This window comes from Mus musculus, chromosome 14, assembly GCF_000001635.26.
Source record: "Mus musculus strain C57BL/6J chromosome 14, GRCm38.p6 C57BL/6J".
In the NCBI taxonomy this organism is placed as follows: Eukaryota; Metazoa; Chordata; class Mammalia; order Rodentia; family Muridae; genus Mus; species Mus musculus.
The window spans coordinates 43169041-43188601 of NC_000080.6; the positions used below are offsets into that span (position 1 = coordinate 43169041).

The 19561-nt window shown below is 40.2% G+C and overlaps 1 long non-coding RNA gene and 1 pseudogene across 3 annotated transcripts in view; both read left to right on the forward strand.

Annotated features, from left to right (window-relative positions):
- LOC115488378 overlaps positions 1-1323 on the forward strand; it is a 39367-nt gene extending 38044 nt beyond the window's left edge. For both annotated transcript variants that reach the window (XR_003951236.1, XR_003951235.1), the window contains exon 3: positions 1038-1323. This is a non-coding gene — a long non-coding RNA (uncharacterized LOC115488378). The remainder of the gene's footprint in view (positions 1-1037) is intronic.
- A 9433-nt stretch (positions 1324-10756) lies between these two features.
- Gm7233 (predicted gene 7233) lies at positions 10757-18612 on the forward strand (annotated as a pseudogene). The gene is made up of 4 exons (NR_169173.1): positions 10757-11020; positions 11711-11873; positions 12864-12995; positions 17821-18612. The product of NR_169173.1 is annotated as a predicted gene 7233 (transcript).
- The last annotated feature ends 949 nt before the right edge of the window (positions 18613-19561 follow it).

Genomic DNA, 19561 nt, shown 5'->3' on the forward strand with positions numbered 1-19561 from the left:
GGGAGCCCTGGCCATGGGGTCCAGGAAGGTGCTGGGCAAGGGGCTGCTGGTGGCCCAACTAAAGTTAAGAGTTGAGTTTCCTCAGATAAAACCGGTGACCCTGCTAGACAGCACAGAAAAAGAGACCTACAGTGGCTTCCAGGCAGCCAAGCTATTCTGAAGAGCTTTTGCTCTGCCTGCCCCAAGGGGTCCAGGGGCATTGGGTGTCTTTTAGGGACAAAACAAGACAACCCCAGAAATGTCCCTCCAGCCCTTACTTAACTTTTCCTGTCCGTGGGGGGATTTTTGAGAGACAGAGTGAGATAGTTAACCAGCTTGCAGATAATTAGAAGGAAACTTTAAGGGTAGAGCACAATGTAAGTAAAGTTTAAGAAAATGCAGAAATGTGCAAGAATGTGTTTGCCAATCACACCCACAGTGGTGGCTTTTTTTTAAATATATATATAGTTGTAATATGGCTTCTGATGGTCTTAGAAGTTCAGAAGTTTAGACTCTGAAACCTAGTGTTAAACATTGTTTGAAAAATGTCTCTCAAGGCTGGGTACTGGGAACACTGAACCAGGAAGATCCAGAGTTCAAGACCCTCCTGAGCTACAAAAGACCCTGTCTGAGAAAAGAAAGGGAGGGGGAGTGGGTGGTAGGGTGGAGGGCAATTGCTTCTCAAAAGGTTTTCTGATTGTATCATTTAGTGTCTGTGGACTGGTATGAGCTGACTTAGAATGCCTCTCTCATTGGTTAGATGTGAGTCTGTGCTTTAGATTCTAAAGCCTCTGTTTTCCCTGGAAGAGTTGTGCGGGTGGGTGCGAGAGGCATTCCTAACCCACTCTCCTGTGATTGAAGAGAATGGTGTTTTCTTGAAGATGCTGGGATTTCCCCATTGTGCCTTTTCTCATTCTCTTTTTTAAACACATGCATAGCTGGAAGTTAAAAGGGAATGCACAGACTTTTCTACAAATTAGGTGATAAGTTAACATTCTCAGCTCTTCTTTTTAGAGGGATGATCTTGGCGTCTTCATCTTGTCTTCTCATTCCTGTAGGGATTCCTTACAACACATATGTGCCTACTGTATGCCCTGGTGCATCCCAGGATTGATGAGCCAATATTGTCCTACACACAGATTTGCTCTAGTTTTACGTTTCATAATCTTGAATTCTGGAGCCTTTGTCAGAATAAGACTGTACAGCCAGAGTGTTCCCATTCCACAGGTCAGTTCTGTTTGTCATCCTTGTAGACTATGAATCTATCTCTGGAGAAAGTATTCCATGGCCACTGTGTGCTCCCTGAGATTCGTGTTTACTCCTTCAGGTTAGTCCAGCCTTGAGTAGACTTTGAAGCTACAGATAGAACCAGAGGCTGATGAACACCTTTTCCAAATGACTAACTTGTCCAGTCACTGGTTTTTAAGCTTTCCCATGTTATTTTATTTCAGGATTATCAAATTGACTCCTTTTCTTTGATTTCTGGAGATCATATACAGACTTTGAAATGATAATCCCACTCAATCTTATATAAAAGCACTAAGATTAGTTGTCCTGAAACTACTTAAGCAGTTACTCAACATCCTGTAGGAAGACAAAACACAAAATTAAGTAGATATAATGGGGGACAATTTACTCCAAAAGAGAGAGCAGGGTTTGTAGAGAAGAGCAAACAGCCAGTAAGGCTCAGAAACCAGTGGGGCTCTGCAGCCTGGAAATGGGACAACAATGTATGGTTCGGTGCCATTCCTGACAGACAAGGTCAGAATTCATCCTCATCCTTAGGGAATAAGCCACCTCCAGATGAAAATTAAAATTGTTTCCTTCAACTACCCTCCCAGCACACAAAGAAACCTGTCTTAATTACACAAGGACACATAGGTTAGGAAGATTAGCCAAGACCTTCTCAAGTCTCCTAATCTCTGGATAATTTAGAAGTTCAGTTTATTTATTATTTTTAAAATATTTTTTATTTAAATATTTTCTTTATTTACATTTAAATGTTATTCCATTTCCTGGTTTCCTCTCTGAAAACCCCCAATCCCCTACCATCTCCCCCTGCTCACTAACCCACCTACTCCAGCTCCCTGGTCCTGGCATTCCTGAGCACGGGGGCATCGAGCCTTCACAGGACTAAGGGCCTCTCCTCCCATTGATGACCAACAAAGCCATCCTCTGCAAACTATGCAGCTAGAGAAATGGTTCTCTCCATATGTACTCTTGGGCTAGTGCTTTAGTCCCTAAGATCACTGGGGTACTGGTTGGTTCATATTGTTCCTCCTATGGGGCTCCAAACCCCTCAGTACCTTGGGTCCTTTCTCTATCTCCACTTCTGCAGTCCCTGTGATCAGTCCAATGGTTGGCTGAGAGCATCCTCCTCAGTATTTGACAGGCACTGACAGAGTCTCTCAGGAAATAGATATACCAGGCACTGGTGAGCAAGCTCTTGTTGGCATCCACAATAGCACCTGGGTGTAGTGACACTATAGAGAATGGTCAGACAGATGGGGCAGTCTCTCGATGACCTTTCATTCAGTCGCTGCTCCACACTTTGTCTCTCTGTCTCCACCCATGTGTATTTTGCACCCCCTTCTAAGAAGAACCAAAGTATCCACATTTTGGTCTTCCTTATTTTGAGCTTCATGTGGTCTGTTAATTGTATCTTGGGTATTCCAAGCTTCAGGGCTAGTATCCACTTATAAGTGAGTGCATACCATGTGTGTTCTTTTGTGATTGAGTTACCTCACTCAGGATGATATTTTCTAGTTCTATCCATTTGCCTAAGAATTTAATAAATTCATTGTTTTTAATAGCTGAATAGTACTCCATTGTGTAATTACATCACATTTTCTACATCCATTCCTCTGTTGAGGGACATCTGGGTTCTTTCCAGCTACTGGCTATTATAATAAGGCTGCTATGAAAATAGTGGAGCATGTGTCATTATTATATGTTGGAGCATCTTCTCGGTATATGCCCAGGAGTGTTATTGCTGGGTCCTCAGGTAGTACTATGTCCAGTTTTCTGAGGAACCACCAAACTGGTTTCCAGAGTGGTTTTCAATCATCAGTGGACTCATTTCCCAAATAACATGACATAGACTAAAAGACTCAAAAAGTAAACAGCACCCAGGGTTTTGCTGCATACAGGATATGCACCTCACTGACAAAGACAGATACTACCTTAGAATTAAAAGCTGAAAAACAATTTTCCAAACAAATGTTCCCAAGAAATGAGAAGTAGGCATTCTAATATGAAATAAAATCCACTTTCAGCCTAAAGTTTTCAAAAAAGATAAGGAAGGACACTTCATATTCATCAAAGGAAAAATCTACCGAAATAAATTGTCATATCTGAACATCTATGATCCAATTGCAAGGGCAACCAAATCCAGAAAAGAAGTTTTACTAAAGATCAAAGCACACATTGTAACTCACACAACACTGAAGGGAGACTTCAAGTACCCCACTCTCATCAATGGTCAGATCATGGATACAGGATCTAAACAGAGACACAATGAACCTAACAGAAGTTATAAACTAAATTGATTTAACAGATATCTATAGAACATTTCATCCTAAATCAAAAGACTATACCTTTTCTCAGCACCTCATGGCACCTTCTTCAAAATTGACCATATAATCACTCATAAAACAGGCCACAACAGATACAAAAAATTTAAATAATTTGATGCAACCTATCAGATCACCACAGACTAAGACTGGACTTCAATAAAAACAAAAACAACAGAAAGCCCACATACACATGGAAGCTAAACAATGCTTTCCTCAATTATAACTTGGCCAAGGAAGAAATGAAGAAAGAAATTAAAGACTTTTTAGAATTTAGTGAAAACAAAGTACAACACACCCAAACTTATGGGACACAATGAAAACCATGTTAAGTGGAAAACTCATAGCTCTGAGTACCTCCTAAAAGAAACTGGAGAGAGTATACACTAGCAGCTTGACAGAACATCTGAAAATTCTAGAGCAAACAGAAGCAAATATACCCAAGAGGAGTAGATGGCAGGAAATAATCAAACTCGGGGCTGAAATCAACCAACCAACCAAACAAAATAAACAAAAAACTATACAATGAATCAAAAAACAAGGAGCTGATTCTTTGACAAAATCAACAAGATAGAGAATCGCTTATCCAGACTAACCTGATGGCACAGAGACAGTATCTAAATTAACAAAATCAGAAATGGAAAAGGAGACATAATGACAGAAACCAAGGTAATCAAAAAATTCATCAAATCATACTACAAAGCTATAGTCTACAAAACTGGAAAATCTGTATGAAATGGACAATTATCTTAACAGATACCAGGTACCAAAATTAAATCAGGATCAGATAAACCATGTGAACTGTCCTATAACCCCTAAAGAAATAGAAGCAATGGGTAAAATCTCCCAACCAACAAAAGCTCGGGACCAGATGGGTTTAGTGCAGAATTCTTTCAAACCTTCAAAGAAGACCTAATACCTATTCCCTTCAAACCATTCCACAGAATAGAAACAAAAGGAATGATACCCAATGTGCTCTATAGAGCCACAGTTACACTGATACCAAAGCCACACAAAGACCCAACGAGGAAAGAACTTCTGAATTTCACTTATGGATACCAGTGCAAAATTATGCATTTCATTTCTCAAAAACCAAATCCAAGAACAAATCATTAAGATCATTCATCTTTATCAAGTGGACTTCATCCCATGGATGCAGGGATGGTTCCATATACAGAACCATATACATATCTGCATAATCCACTACCTGAAAAATCTCAAAGAAAAACACTACATGATCACTTCATTATATGCTGAGAAAGCATTTGACAAAATTCAACATCTATTTATGATAAAAGTCTAGGGAAGATCAGGAATTCATGGCCCATACCTAAACATAGTAAAATCAATATACAACAAACCTGTAGCCAACATCAAACTAAAGGGAGAGAAACTGGAAGCAATCTCACTAAAATGAGGGAGTAGACAAGGGTGCCTTCTAAGACCCTACCTATTCAATATTGTACTCAGAGTCCTAGCCAGAGCAATTAGACAACAGAAGGAGGACAAAGGGATACAGATTGGAAAGGAATAAGTAAAAATACCACTATTTGCAGATGATAGGATCATATACTGAACTGAACACAAAAGTTCCACCAGAGAATTCCTTCTTTTTTTTTTTTTTCGTTCTTCTATTTTAAAAAATTTTTCCTTTATATATTTTAAACTCCAGATTTTTTTGTTTGTTTGCTTTTTGCTTTTGTTTTGTTTTGTTTTGTTTGTTTTGTTTTGTTTTGTTTTGTTTCGAGATAGGGTTTCTCTGTGTAGCCCTGGCTGTCCTGGAACTCACTCCAGAGACCAGGCTGGCCTGGAACTCAGAAATCTATCTGCCTCTGCCTCCTGAGTGCTGGGTTTAAAGGTGTGTGTGTCACCACGCCAGGCTAAACTCCAGATTTTATTCCTCTCCTGGTCTACCCCCATACCATATCCCATACCACCACCCCTAACCCCCTGTGTCCACAGGATGTCCCCACCCCCACGCCCACCCCCACCAGACCTTTGAACTCTCTAGAGCCTCCATTCTCTTCAGGCTTATGTGAATTTTCTCTGACTGAATCCAGACCTGGCAGTCCTCTGCTGTATATATTTTGGGGGCCTCATAACAGCTGTTGTATGCAGCCTGGTTGGTATTGCAGTGTCTGAGAGATCTCCAGGGTCCAGGTTTACTGAGTGTTCTTGTCCTCCAACAGGTTCCCCCCCCCCTTCAGCTTTATCAAGCTTTCCAACAACAGGGGTTAGCAGCTTTCCATAATTCAACCACAGGGGTCAGCACACAACCAATGGTTAGAAGCACTGACCACCAGAGAACTGCTCAACCTGATATACAACTTCAGTACGGTGGCTGGATATTAATTATATCAAACAAATTAGTATCCTTATTTTACTCAAAAAATAAAGAGGCTGAGAAAGAAATTAGGGAAACCACATCCTTCTCAATAGTCACAAACAAAAGAAAATACCTTGAAGGAGACTCTAACCAGGCAAGTGAAATATCTGTATGACAAGAACTTCAAGTCTCTGAAGAAAGAAATCAAAGAACATCTCAGAAGACAGAGAGAACTTCCCTTCTCATGGATTGGCAGGATTAATATAGTAAAAATGGCCATCATGCATCTACAGATTCAACGCAATCCCCATCAAAATTCCAAATCAAGTGTTCTTATACTTAGAAAAGCAATTTGCAAATTCATTTAGAATAACAAAAAAAATGTCATAGAATGGTGAACAAAAGAGTCACAGGAGGAAATGTGGAGACAAGCTGTGGAACTGAGACTGAAGCAAAGGCCATCCTGAGAATTCCCACCTGGGGATCCATCCCATATACAGACACCAAACTCAGACACTATCAAAGATGCCAAGAAGTGTTTGATGACAGGAGCCTGCTACAGCTGTCTCCTCAGAAGCTCTGCCTGAGACTGATGAATACAAAGACAGATGCTTGCAGCAACCCTTTGGAATGAGCATAGGGTCCACAATTGAGGAGTTAGAGAAAGGATTGAAGGAGCTAAATGGGTTTGCAACACTTGGAACAACAACAAAGTCAATCAACCAGATACCGCAGAGCTCACAGGAACTAAACCACCAATCAAAGAGTACACATGGAGCAACCCACGGCTCTAGCTACATATGCAGCAGACAATAGACTTGTCAGACATTAATGGGAAGAAAGGACCTTGTTCCTTGGAGGGATCAATGTCCCAGTGTACAGTAATGCCAGGGCAAGGAGACAGCAGTATTTGTGTGAGTGGGGAACTCTCTCATCATAGATGCAGGTGGAGGGGGCATGAGATAAAAGGTTTTGAACCAGAAACCAGGAAACAGGATAAAATTTAAAGTGTAAGATTAAAATATTTTAAAATAGAAAAAAAAAAAAAGAATTGAAGACCCAGAAATTTAACCACACATATGGACACATGATCTTTGACAAAAGCAAAAAATATACAATAGAAAAAAGAAAGCATCTTCAATAAATTGTGCTGACCCTACTGGCAGTAAGTAGGTATGTAGAAAAATGAAAGTAGATCCATATTTGTCACCAGGAATAAAACTCAAGTCCAAGTGGATCAAAGACTTAACATAAAACCAGATTCACTGAATCTAATTGAAGAGAAATTGAGAACGAGCTTCAGACTCACAGGAATAGGGGCAAATTTTCTAAATACGCTCCGACGGCTCAGGTTCTAACATCAAAAATTGATAAATGGGACCTCATGAAACTGAAAAACTTATGTAAGGCAAAGGGCATAGCCAGTAGGACAAATTGGTAACCAACATATTGGGAAAAAATTTTCACTAACCTTACATTCCAAAATATCTAAAGAACTCAAGTAGCTAAACACCAAAAAGAAAAGAACCCAGTCTGAAAATGTGATAAAGAACTATAGAAAAAATTCACAACAAGGAACCTTGAGTGGCTGAGAAGCACTTATAGAAATGTGGAAAGTCCTTAGTCTTCAGGGAAATGAAAACCAAAGCGACTGAGATTGGTATAAGGCCGTATAATGTCCAATAAAGAATGGCCAAGGTCAAAAACTGGTAAAAGCACATGCTGGTGAGAATGTGAGAAAAGAGAAACAAAACTTCATTTCTGGTGGGAGTGCAAAGAGCTATGACAACTATGGAAATCAATCTGGAGGTTCCTCAGAAAATTGGAAATAGATCTACCTGAAGGCCAAAGACTTACCTTCGTGGCCTATGGCTTCCTAATTTCATGTTTCACCCAAAGGCTTATTATTTAGATCTTCCTACTGGGCTTCGACTTTGATCTTGGTAAGCATTTGGTCTCTTTGATTCTCAAACTGTTCTCTGTCCTCACACAGTTTTGAGGTACTGCCAGCCCCAGGGACATTTTTTCCTTCAAATTTCTCCAAATCTGGGGACTTCTAATATTTGGGGAAACTGAGTGACAAAAGCAATGTATGTTGAGCACTTTAGTGTCCAGTGCGTATGAAACTATGTGTGTTTAGATATGGTAAACCTCTAGAACATACTTTATGAATGAAGCAGTATGCTCTTAGGTTCCCTGTTTGACCTCACTTAACTTTGCCAGCTTTGTGGGCTGCTGTACTGCTGCTCAGAGAACAATTGGAAACTCCTGGAATAGATGCCTCATGTCTCATTGCCTTTGCCAGGCTTAGGACACTAGTGGGAGTGGGTTTGATGGGACATTAACAAAACCACGGCTTCTTATGAACCATCTGAATGCAGCACCATGTTCCAGGACAGTTCTGTATGAACTTCTCATATCCAGGAAATGGAGCAAGAGGAAAGCCAAGCAGAAGGCATCCATTTCCAGCACCTCAACACCTTTTCACAGGACGGGGTAAGTTGACTTTGGTAGAAAAAAGAGATGTCCTGAGATAGTTGCCCCTCATCTGATCAGAGAATAAGAGTTCATGAATTTTTGGGAAACATTGTGATTGTGGGGTTGCAGTAAGCATCATGTAATGTGAATGAGCAAAATCTATACTAATACTAAAACAGAGTTAAAGTATTTTCAAAATGGGGCAAAATATATTGTTCTACTAACTCTAGTATGTATATACTGGCAAACACTTTAACATCTAGAATGGCTAGATGTTGTAAAATAGGGTGACTTTGTCATTGACACATACTGTGTACATAGCAAAGATGAATACAATGGAGGACTTGCATCCCAAAGATCCATTACTCCCCTCACATCAAACTGACTGTGCCACCTTTAATAGAAATCTGGAGGCTTCTTTTCATCCTGGTCTCAGAGCTCATCCATAATACAGTACCAAACATGCTCTCGCTATGTGTTCCTGTGTGGCTTTAGACTTCTGCCTCAGGGTTCAGAGGCACTGAGGGGCCAGCTTTGGCCTTCCAAGGCAGCCATTCTTTCAGCTATACCAGGCCCTCTGCCACCTAAATGGAGACTTCCACAAAGGCCTGTCATCTCAAAAACAAACTAAGTTAATCCAAAATATTGAGATACCACTCTAGAGTCATGGTGAGTTGGTTACATGAGACCATACAAGGTAACTAATGTCTCTGTGACTGTTTTCCTTCTTTGAAAGTGAGTAATGAGATCGATCATCTGAGGAGTAACCACTCCTGACTAACATGAATGATAGGATTGTACAGAGCATGGGCTTAACATTCTAGGTACAGTGCAAATAACTGGGGGAGTTAACAGGAAAAACCAAAGGAAACAATAGGAATACTAACAACATTTTTTAAAAAACCTTCTGAGTGCTGGAATTAAAGGCATGTACCCACTCTGGCTAGCTTTATATGTAATAAAAAACAAACAAACACTCCTATTACAGTTCTTGCAGTTGCCATAGAGGGAGCTGTGTGATACTGTGTGCTGCTTCCTTTCCCCAGATACCTCAGGTCTTCAGTCTTCTACCAGGTGAGCTGGACCTAAGAGCAGCCTAGTTGACCTTCCTACTGGCATGGCATGATTCTGCAACAATCCTTTTCTTGATGAAAAAGAGCATGTATGGAGTAGACCCCTTGTTGGTGCATCCAGAATCCTTCAGGCCAGGAAACAACCAAGCCACAGATAGTGAAAAACCAAAGGAAAAATCACATTGCCAAAATATGGGCTCCATATTGGAAGAAAAGGCCCTCAACTTCTAAGGTATCAACAATATCCACCCCCTCAATTGTGAGATCTGCATGTTGGTATTGTGTGGCTCCAGGTGGTAGTCAAAGGCAGATAGATGTCTTCCAGTAAAAGACATACATGATTTTTCATCTTGCATCTGTGAGGACAGGATGCATTATAGCACACATTCAGCACACCCAGCATAAGAACACAGAAGCCTCAGATGACAGAGCCAAAGGGACTCCATCCTGAACTTATGGACCCATTAAAATTGAAGTTTAACCTGAACTCAGGCCATTCCACTCCTTGCCCTACCTCCTGAGATTTATGTTTGCTATGAGTATAGTATTATGATACAACCCCAGCATCCTCATGCCTGCACTTGGGAACTCAGGAAGACTGATATTAGAGTACTGATGGCTATGAGGCTACAATGCAGTACAGTCCAGGTTGACCTTTTCTCAATGATGCCCACTTTAATTGTCTGGTTGTCTTTTAGAAAGGGAGGGTGTGCAAGTCAATAATTTGAAGATGGGACAGAAGCTTTACAACTTTATATTTGTCCTGTCAATGAGCTTGTATGTTCCAAAGAAAAGGGAGTTTTTCCTTGCAAAAGATGGGATTATAAATGGGAGATTTTGTGAAACACATGGATATGTATATAGGAAGAATGCCAACTATCAAGATATGCACAGTAAGAAAATATTATCCAGGTTTTATACAATTAAAGGTATAGGAGAAAGATATTGACCTTTGTGAAACAGGGAAAACCTGGGGAAGTAGACCGTATGTCACATGAATTCACTCAGATAGTATATTTATTATTGAGAAATATCTCTTACATTCACCATCTCTAGAGATTTGGATGCTAACAAAAATCTCTTATGCATGTCAGGGTCCTAATCAATGCTTCCCATCGAAAGCACTTGTCTTCTAATGAAGCAGATGAGAAAGCTCTGAATTTAGAAAGAGATTTTTGCCATAGGGTATTTGCCAGGTTACAGGAGAGGCTCCAGGAAAGGCACAACAGAAACTGGTCAATTTGAGGAGAACTAGATATCAAATAGGCCTTAGCCTTTCCCAGTGACATCATCAGTAATGCCTTCCTTGGACATTCTATTGTATCTAGGAGAGAACTAGAATCTTTTCTGACGTCACCTGTGTTGTGGTTACAAAAGCTGCTTGTGGGATATTCCTTCAGTGCCTTTTGCGTTCTCAATCAGGCATGTTTTCCTGGCTGCGCAGGCTATTTCACAGGGAGAATGGCGATCAAGGAGAGACAAGACCAAGGGAGAAGGAATCTGCCATCCCTTCTTGTAAAAACAGAAGAATGAAATCATTCTGGGGAAGGCACAGTGAGTCCTGGGCAGAGTTGGAGAATTTTCTGGAACAGGTAGGCTTGAGCTGAGCCTTCCCTGAGTAGATATTAAGAGCTGGAGCCTTGGACTTTCTTAATGACAGACCAAGAGTCTAGAATTTCTGACAATTCATTTGACAGAGCCAGGAATTGACAAGCCTGCAGCTGCTTTTCTAGGAGCTATTTAATTTCATTTAGAGTGTCAAAGACTGCCCTGAAAAGGCACTATGAGAATAAGTATGTGTCCCTTATTGGTAGGGAGTTGAAGCCCTTCATCTTCTAGATTATTGTAGGATACATGCGTCTCTGATGCAGAGAACAGAGGAGGATTCTAACCTGGTCATGTGTTGAGGTCTCAGACACTTTGAGTTTGAACACACATGACTAGGTATTGATGGTGCTAAGCACTATGAACTTCAGGTTTTCTTGGCATAACATATGACATGAGCTGAAAATGTTCCCCAAATCTTTATATCTGAGGCAGGTTATGGATATCAGGGCAAGGGGTAATGTAATAAAGAGTGTGTGTTAGTTGTGACCAACAGTGGTGGTTGGGAAGTAGAATATAACTTAGCAGACCAGCTCAAATATAGCCTTTCTGCTTTTTCATTGCTTAATCCTTTCTCTAGCTTTTCTCTTCCTCAACCCTCTGTTTGGGACTCAGAATGGTCTCCCCTGCCCTGGGCCATCAACTATGCAAATGCATTTGTGTTTGTCTATCTTTAGTGTCTGCTGGGAAAACATCATCCCAAAATTGCAACATCACTAATCATATGAAGAATATGAATAAACTAGACGATATGAAATTTTATATCAGAAAGATAAATGCTGAGAGGTTAGAACTTTTTCGAATCTTGGACATTGACATGAATACTGATTTGAACTACAGGTAAAATTATGCCCAGTATCCTGTTGATGGTATAGTGTCCTCTCTGTAAACCCACATTTTCTCTCATAATGGAGTGTGTCATCTCTCACATTCATTATAAGAAGTCTTAGAAGTTGTTTAATTGTTGGATGGGCTAAGTACTGTGTGTTCTATGGTCATCCTCTTTTGTATTTGCCCTTGTGGGTCTTGGAGTCAGATTGGTTCTGTCAACAGCTGGAAGGACCTGGTCACAACTGCTGCCTCACTGTGTAAAAGTGCAATGTCTGCAGACCATTACTGCTTTACTCTAATCTTGTTCATTTTACCCTGAGACTATGGAACCTACCTGGATTTATTTGGCGTTTTCATTTTGTGTGTGTGTGTGTGTGTGTGTGTGTGTGTGTGTGTGTGTGTGTGTGTGAAATTAGTTGTGTGTAATTTGTTCAGGATCTCAGGTTCTGAGACTTTTGCTGGGGTCTGAGGATTTGTGTGATACACAGTTTGTAGGGCATGATAGTGTTGAGTCCTTGGAGGCCCAAGTTAATCATCAGGGTACTTTGTTCCCTCTGTTTACCTTGGTATCACATAGGAATCTCCTGGGGTAGGAGGTGTTATAAAGTCTTTTACTTTGTAAATACTAGTTATGTCCTCTGAGAATTCATATAGCAATAGGATCCAAGGATTATTCCTGCCTTAAAACTAAGAGGAGAAAAAAGCCTTATATCTAAGGACGAAAGCCTGTGGGACAGTCTAGTAGAAACATCTCACAGAACTAGCATATTCCTTGAGGCTCATGTAAGAAGCTCTTGAAGGTCACCCATCTCCATTTGGTCCCCTGGATCTGCTGTCTTCTGCCCAAGATATTTAATCAGCACCAATAGGACCCACTTTAAAGGAGCAAGGATGTGTCATACAATTGGCTTGGGTAGTCCAGATACAGCCTTTTTGCACATGATACTTGATTGCTTAGTTCAGAGGATGATTTACTCTTTGGGCCATGCTCTGCCACAGGATGAACACTGAATTCACCATCATTAAATCACAACATGAGAAGACAATGTTGGATATGGAAAAAATGACACAGTCAATAAGTGATACCATTGAGAAGTACAAGGAATTCATAGAAGATAAGGATTCCTACAGGTGAGTCCCAGACACAGCTGAGACCCTGCACTAGGCAGGGAATGCTTGTGACCTTCTAAGACTTTGAACAAAAGTAAGAGCTCTAGTTCTATACTATCTGTTTCTTAATAGGAGCCCTCCCTTGAGGAAAGGGTCTTGGATTTGTACCTCTTGGACTCAGTTTTCCTAAGTGTGAAGATTGTCCAAGACCATCAGTCTTTATTCTTCCAAATTCAGGATCCATCTATAGAAACAATTTCCACCATGCTGGGAAACTCAAGCAATCCTGACCTCTAGGGTTCTGACAGCTGATTAAAAGATCTGGGATCCATGACAAAAATCGAAAAAGTTTATACCTTTTGGGTCTCCTCTCCTCCCTCAGAGGGGATTTGCACTCTTCCTACTGATGGTTTTCTGGTACCACAGACATATAAGCAACCAAGAGGTACATTTCCTCCTCTGTGATGTACATGGGACACTCTTAGTGTCAGCGTTTTCAGAAGTCCTTTGATTCTTGTGGCATGTGGCTGGTCCCTGGATTTGACCTGCCTCTATTTTGGACTGATGGGTATACTGTGGTCTCTAGTCTGGGGCTGTCTGGGGATCAGGGCCCTTGCAGGTATCATAGTACTTGGAGGAGTGGCAGGCAAATGGAAGCTTGCTGGGAGTCACCTTTTTTTGTTTGTTGTTTGTTTGTGGTCCAGCTTCACGCACACCTACCTCCTGAAAGAATGCAATCAATTGAAGGAAAAAGTAAGGATGTTGCTGAATGAGAACAGAAAGCTACTGGTAGAGCAGGCTGACCAGGGAACATCCTATGGTGAAGAAAATAGATTCTGTGATGAGACCAGCAAGAACATACATACCAAGTGCTAAGCAGTAGCAGGTAGGATGATGTGTATCAGAGGCAGATTGGCCTCATGGCTAACCATATACATAGACAATCCAATGTAACCTTCCACCAACTTATCCAGGTACTCACCTGTATCTCCTCCAAGTGTTTATTTAGGTTATCATCTACAAGGCTTTCTCTGGAGGTAGCCTTTTTCAAGGAACTATATGTTTAGCAAGCAAATTTTTCTGCCCTGCTACAATCTGCAGTTCACTAGGGGAGATTAGTTGATTACACATCACAACTCTACATGATATTAAGTTTGAAGGGTGCTGTGCTGGAGCCCTTCTTTAGATCAGTGGAGAGCTTTGAAGAAAGAAGTAAAGTCCTGAAGCTCATTTGCTTTATGGGGATCAGGTAGGATTCCAGGAAGGACATCGATTGCAGGGATGATAGCTTAGTGTAACTGACAAGTGGATTTCACTGTTGCCTTTTGGAAGTTTTTGTCCCCCACCCCAACCCTTTCCCCTGTAGATCTTGATTCACACTGAGTGAGCCTGAGTAGCAGCTTGTCAGTCCTATTTTCTTTTGAGTGCTGTTGGAGTTTTCATTCCTGGGCCTTGTGGTCTGGAGCTCACTAAATGAGCAGGGATGTAGGAAAGGCTTCTCACAATCTCAGTTGGTGTGAGAGTTTTGAGGATTCATGAAATAATTTCTCCATATATACCCCTCATTCTTACCAAGAAGAATGTTCTTTAGGGATTTCTATTTCTCTAGTGAGAATACTAGAGTTGAAATTCGCAGTTTAAACATCTGCTCTGCATAGTCTAAAATATTTGTTCCTCTAGCATGACAGATTCTTCATTGTTTTTTGCTCCCTTGTTTTTAGGTGTGTGTGTGTGTGCTTGTGTATGTGTGTTTATGGGTGCTTATGCTAATTTGTACCTTTGTGTTTATTTTGTAAGGCCAGTTAAGGACATCTGATTTTGTGTAGTCATTCTTAAGTTATTTCTTTGGGCCTAGGTCTCTCAAAAACCTGATACTTCCTGTTGTTTGATGTCCAGTAGACTTTTCATCTCCTGCCCACTACCAACAAATCATTAAACAATACTACTATTTTTAAAATAAGTATTAGATTTCTTAATTTTTCCTGCTTAGAGTTGTTGTCTGGGAGATTCTGGCTTGTCTTATTGGCTTAACCATGAGCATACATAGAAGCCTACAGTTCATGACTCTGCTGACATTGTTTTGCTAATCATATTTTTGGACAAGTGTTTGTTTCAGGATAAATTCTCACTCAGAGTTGTGCAGAGTGCTGCATTTCAGAAATGTCACAGCAGGTCATTTGGCTAGATTTCTCCTGACTGATGTTGAGGATGATTTAATATCACATAATATGTAATGTGTTGAAAAGTTCCTGAGTAATGATCAAAAGTCACAGTCTTCGTCGGATGCTAAAAAGGACTCAGTGTAGGTTTAGTGAGGGGACTGTGATGAGTCAAAATGTGGCTTACTGGAGGCTATAGGTAGAAATCTCTTTCTTGGCAATTTAGTGCTCTGTTGTCAAGGGTATCTGTGTAGAACTTGTAATGTCCTTATAGGACCAGCAAGTATTTGCATAGAAAAAGTTCCTGAAGAGGAGATAAGTACAGGTCAGGGCTGCAAAGCTGCCTTGAGTATAAAAGCCTTGTACACATCATAGGTTCCACTACATGCTCATGCAACAGTAAATATGCTAGATAAGAGCAAGAATTTCATTGATGTATGTGTTTTTGTGTCAGTCTTTGTGTGGTGTGTGTGTGTGTGTGTGTGTGTACCAGCTGTGACTCTGTGTGTTTATTCTAAGTTGTGTGTTAGTGTAATGCAAAATGCCCTTGTAAGTGTTTGTGGTATAAATGCTTGAATATACAACTGTGTTTGTGTGTGTATATGTGTTTGTGTGTCTATTTGTGTAGACATGCAACCGTGTCTGTCTCTACCGACCAAGCATGACGAGTAAAGCCCCTGAGATTTCAGATTGCACCCATGAAAAAATCAAATACAGCAGTCCATTTAGTATGCAACTCTACCTAGCTCCCAGGGGGGGGGAAAAAAAGGACACAAAAGCTCATGTAAAGTCAGACTTTCCACTGGCCAGGGGCCATATAACTGAACCACATTGAAATCTTTTGGAGAAAATCATCGGAATATGGTACATAGAGTTGAGGAGGAGGTTAGTATATAAAATCCTGTTATGTCCCTTTTCTGCTCTGGAAGAATTGTGAAGGCCCACTGTAATGTCAGGTGGCTCACTGTGTCTTCTCAGCATTCCAGATTCTTTCCACATTGCTTGCTACCATTGCCTTTCCAGCTTCCTCTACTCAGTAAAACTTTGCCTTATAATTTGGTTTGGATTCTAATCATTGAGAGATTGTGTTGCTTGTAGCTGTACCTGCATCCAGCAGAATTCCCATAGCTGGGGTGCAAAACAGGGCATTTCAGGAGCCCCTTGAGGGTCATAATAATCTAAAGAACTCACACTATGTTATCTGTGTAGCATTCTGCAATTGCTGTTATTCAAAATCATTTTATCAGAGTTAGAATGAGCCTAAATGGGGGTTGGGAGAATTGAGGAACTTCAGACAGGTCTGGTAGTATAAAATCAGGTAGGTGTTTGAGAAGCAAGGTTCAGAAAGTAGAAAAGAATTTCCCCTTGACCCAGAGATTCCAAAACAAGGAGTAGATATACACAGAGTCTCTAGGCACATGAGGTCTGTAATGGTCCTCAGAGTAGTCCAGAAGATGATGATATCCTGATGTCCATCAGCTAAAGAGTGAAAATGTACTATGTGATGCAGCCCTTTCATGAACTATTGCTCAGTGTGAGATAATCCATGCAAGTAGTTGACGTTCAACTAGTTAGCCTCATATTACTCAAAATATCCCTGACACAGTTATATTATTTGAAGAACATTGTTCCATTGGATCCTATTTATAATGACTTCCTATTTTTCTGGGATCATACCTTTGGACACCAAGTAGGTCAGGCAATGATAAAGGGAGCCTCTAATGGAAGGAACTGTTTACTTTGGGACAAGACTGAAACAGTGAAGGAGAGGCTAGTCCACCACCAACACGTGATCCTTTGCTGGCAGAGAAGCCTACTCTACAGAGCCTTTGGAACTTGCTAAGACAGATTGAATAATGTACCAAGAACCCTGGTTCATGAGGGGAAAGCATATCACTGACTGAGCTGTCTATATGCTTTGCCCACTATGTACCTATCCCATTTAAGATTTGTTTTTTATGTCTACAAAATATCCTGGGAGATTTTTATAATAGCATTAACTGGGGAATCTAAACAGTTTGCTGAAGTATAAGGTGCTAGTGTTATGCGAATACAAATAATTTGTATATTTGACAGAGTGCTCTAAAACAGGCTTAGATATACAGGTGTGTTGTTATATTCCTTCATGGCCATCACTTTTAAAATTCAGTTCCTAGCCATGGGAATATTTTCAGTTAGCACATTCTTTCTGATTTTAGTACCCATGCAGTGCCTGTGGATTTCGTGTGATATGTTTTCTCTGGGATTTTCCAGATATAGAAATTGAGGAGTGGAACCCTGTCAGGATCCTGCACTAGAGAAATAATCATAGCCTTCACTTCAATTCTAGGCAGGTTCCCCATGAGGCATCCACATGGTTTTCTAGGTTGTTCACATCTCCCTTGAACTCAGATTCAGACATTGCTACAATGTTATTATTCAATATATTATACCTGGACTATTGGCGTAATATAGTGTTTTTCTTTTCAACTCCAGTACGGTGTGTAGTTCACAGTTCAGTTTCTAGCCATTTTTAAAAGCTGAGAAATAATTACAAGCCCAAGTGCTCTATGACACTTGGGGATGCAGGTAACGACCTCAGCAGATGATAGGTCATAATAATAGATTGTCCAGCTGAATAGATCTAGTGTGGGACGTAGAGCTGAATTGAAAAACACTAACGGGACCGTTGTTCCTTCCTGCCCCAGGTGTGAAATACTCCAGCAGAAACTGGAACATGGAACAGACCAGGACAAGGTCTCCTTTGAAGATAACATCTATAGGGGGATCTCTGCGTGTGCGAAGCAAATACTTCATCTCATCCCCAGTCATCATGGCTATCATCTGCTGCATTTTCTTCCTTTACTTTTCTTTCCTTGCAATGAATAGCCCTTAATTTCATCTGGGCTCTGGCTCAGCAAGAGTGAGCATGTAGAGGGATTTAGACATGTGCTGAGACACATCAAGAGCTACTGGGAAAACAGGAAGATTCTGAGAGTGTAAATTTTTCTTGTCCTGATAGGTCATCAAGGAAAATTAGAAAATCATTCTACAAAATCACAAAGACTTTGAGCTAAATTCTGTAACATGTTTTCTGCTTAGTCTTGGATGTCCATATTCTTCAAAACCATACTCCAAAAAAGGAGACCTACTTACATTCCTCTTGTAAAGATTGTTACCAGAAGTAACTTATTTTCTACTGTGTTGCCAAAGACAGCCATGGGCTGTAAGTCTGTGCTGCTAAATAACAGCCAAAGAAGGCTCTTTAGCACAATTCTTGTTTTTAGATTTTGGTTTGAGCTTTGATTACTTTTGTTCTTTGGTTTTCTTTAGTTTCATTAGAAGTTTTTTTGTTTCTTTGTTTGTTTCTTTGGTGTTGTTTGGTTTTGTAATTGATTTAATATTTTGATAAGACTATACACTGTACATATTGACTGCCCACTTTTAGTTACTATTGAGTAAATTGGATGTATTCTTGTGAATAAAACAGTGATCTCTAACTCTTCACTCTTAAGAAACTTCTTTATTCAGCTGTGGTATCACCCTATTGAAATCCCACACCTATCAGACAAAGATGGATCTCTGTATGGGGCCTGGTTTCCATAATGACTTCCCAGCGAGACTGAGCTACAAAAGTAATAGATTGTACATTCAGTGTGTCTAGTGTGTCCAACTATGTGGATTCCAACTTCACGATGGAAAAATTATCCATGCTGTATACTTGCATGTCATATATTTAGCTGCTGCTAAAATACTTTGAATGATAGTGTTGAACAAATTAATGGGAAATATATCAGTATTTCTGAAATGTCTTTCAGGAAATAAAAACATATTCTAAAGGAATATAAAAGCTGGTAGAAAACACACACACGTATGCTTCTGCTTTCCTTCAAATGTTCTATCAGTGGTAAATACTACTACAGATATTCAATTTTAGGACCTTTTGAGATAGGGATGTATTATTTTTTTGTTATTTTCTTGTTTTTCTTTATTCTGAGAGTGAATTTTGTTCTTGACAATACATTTGGTTCCTTTTTGGGGTTTTAATACAAGCACAGTGTGTAGTTCAGTATTCAGTATCCAGATGTTTTTAAAAGCAGAGACAAAATCCAGGCCCATATGCTCTATGAGTTTTCTCCCTCGTTTCCCCCCCACCCAGTGGCCATTCTGTTTGTTATTTAGATTTATTTTATATTTATGCATGATTTGCCTTCTGTAGGTCTGTGCAACACTTGCATGCCATTCCCCAAAGGCCAGAAAAAGTTATTGGGTTTCACCTGGAACTAAAATGACAGAGGACTATTAGATGCCATGTGGGTGTTTGAGAAAAATATTCTCAAATGAAGAGCTATTTCTCCATTCCCTAATATGGACTTTTGTCCTTCTTTGTGTGCTATATTAGTGGAATGGATCATACCTATAGAAAGTGTTTCTTGATGTATTTTTAGT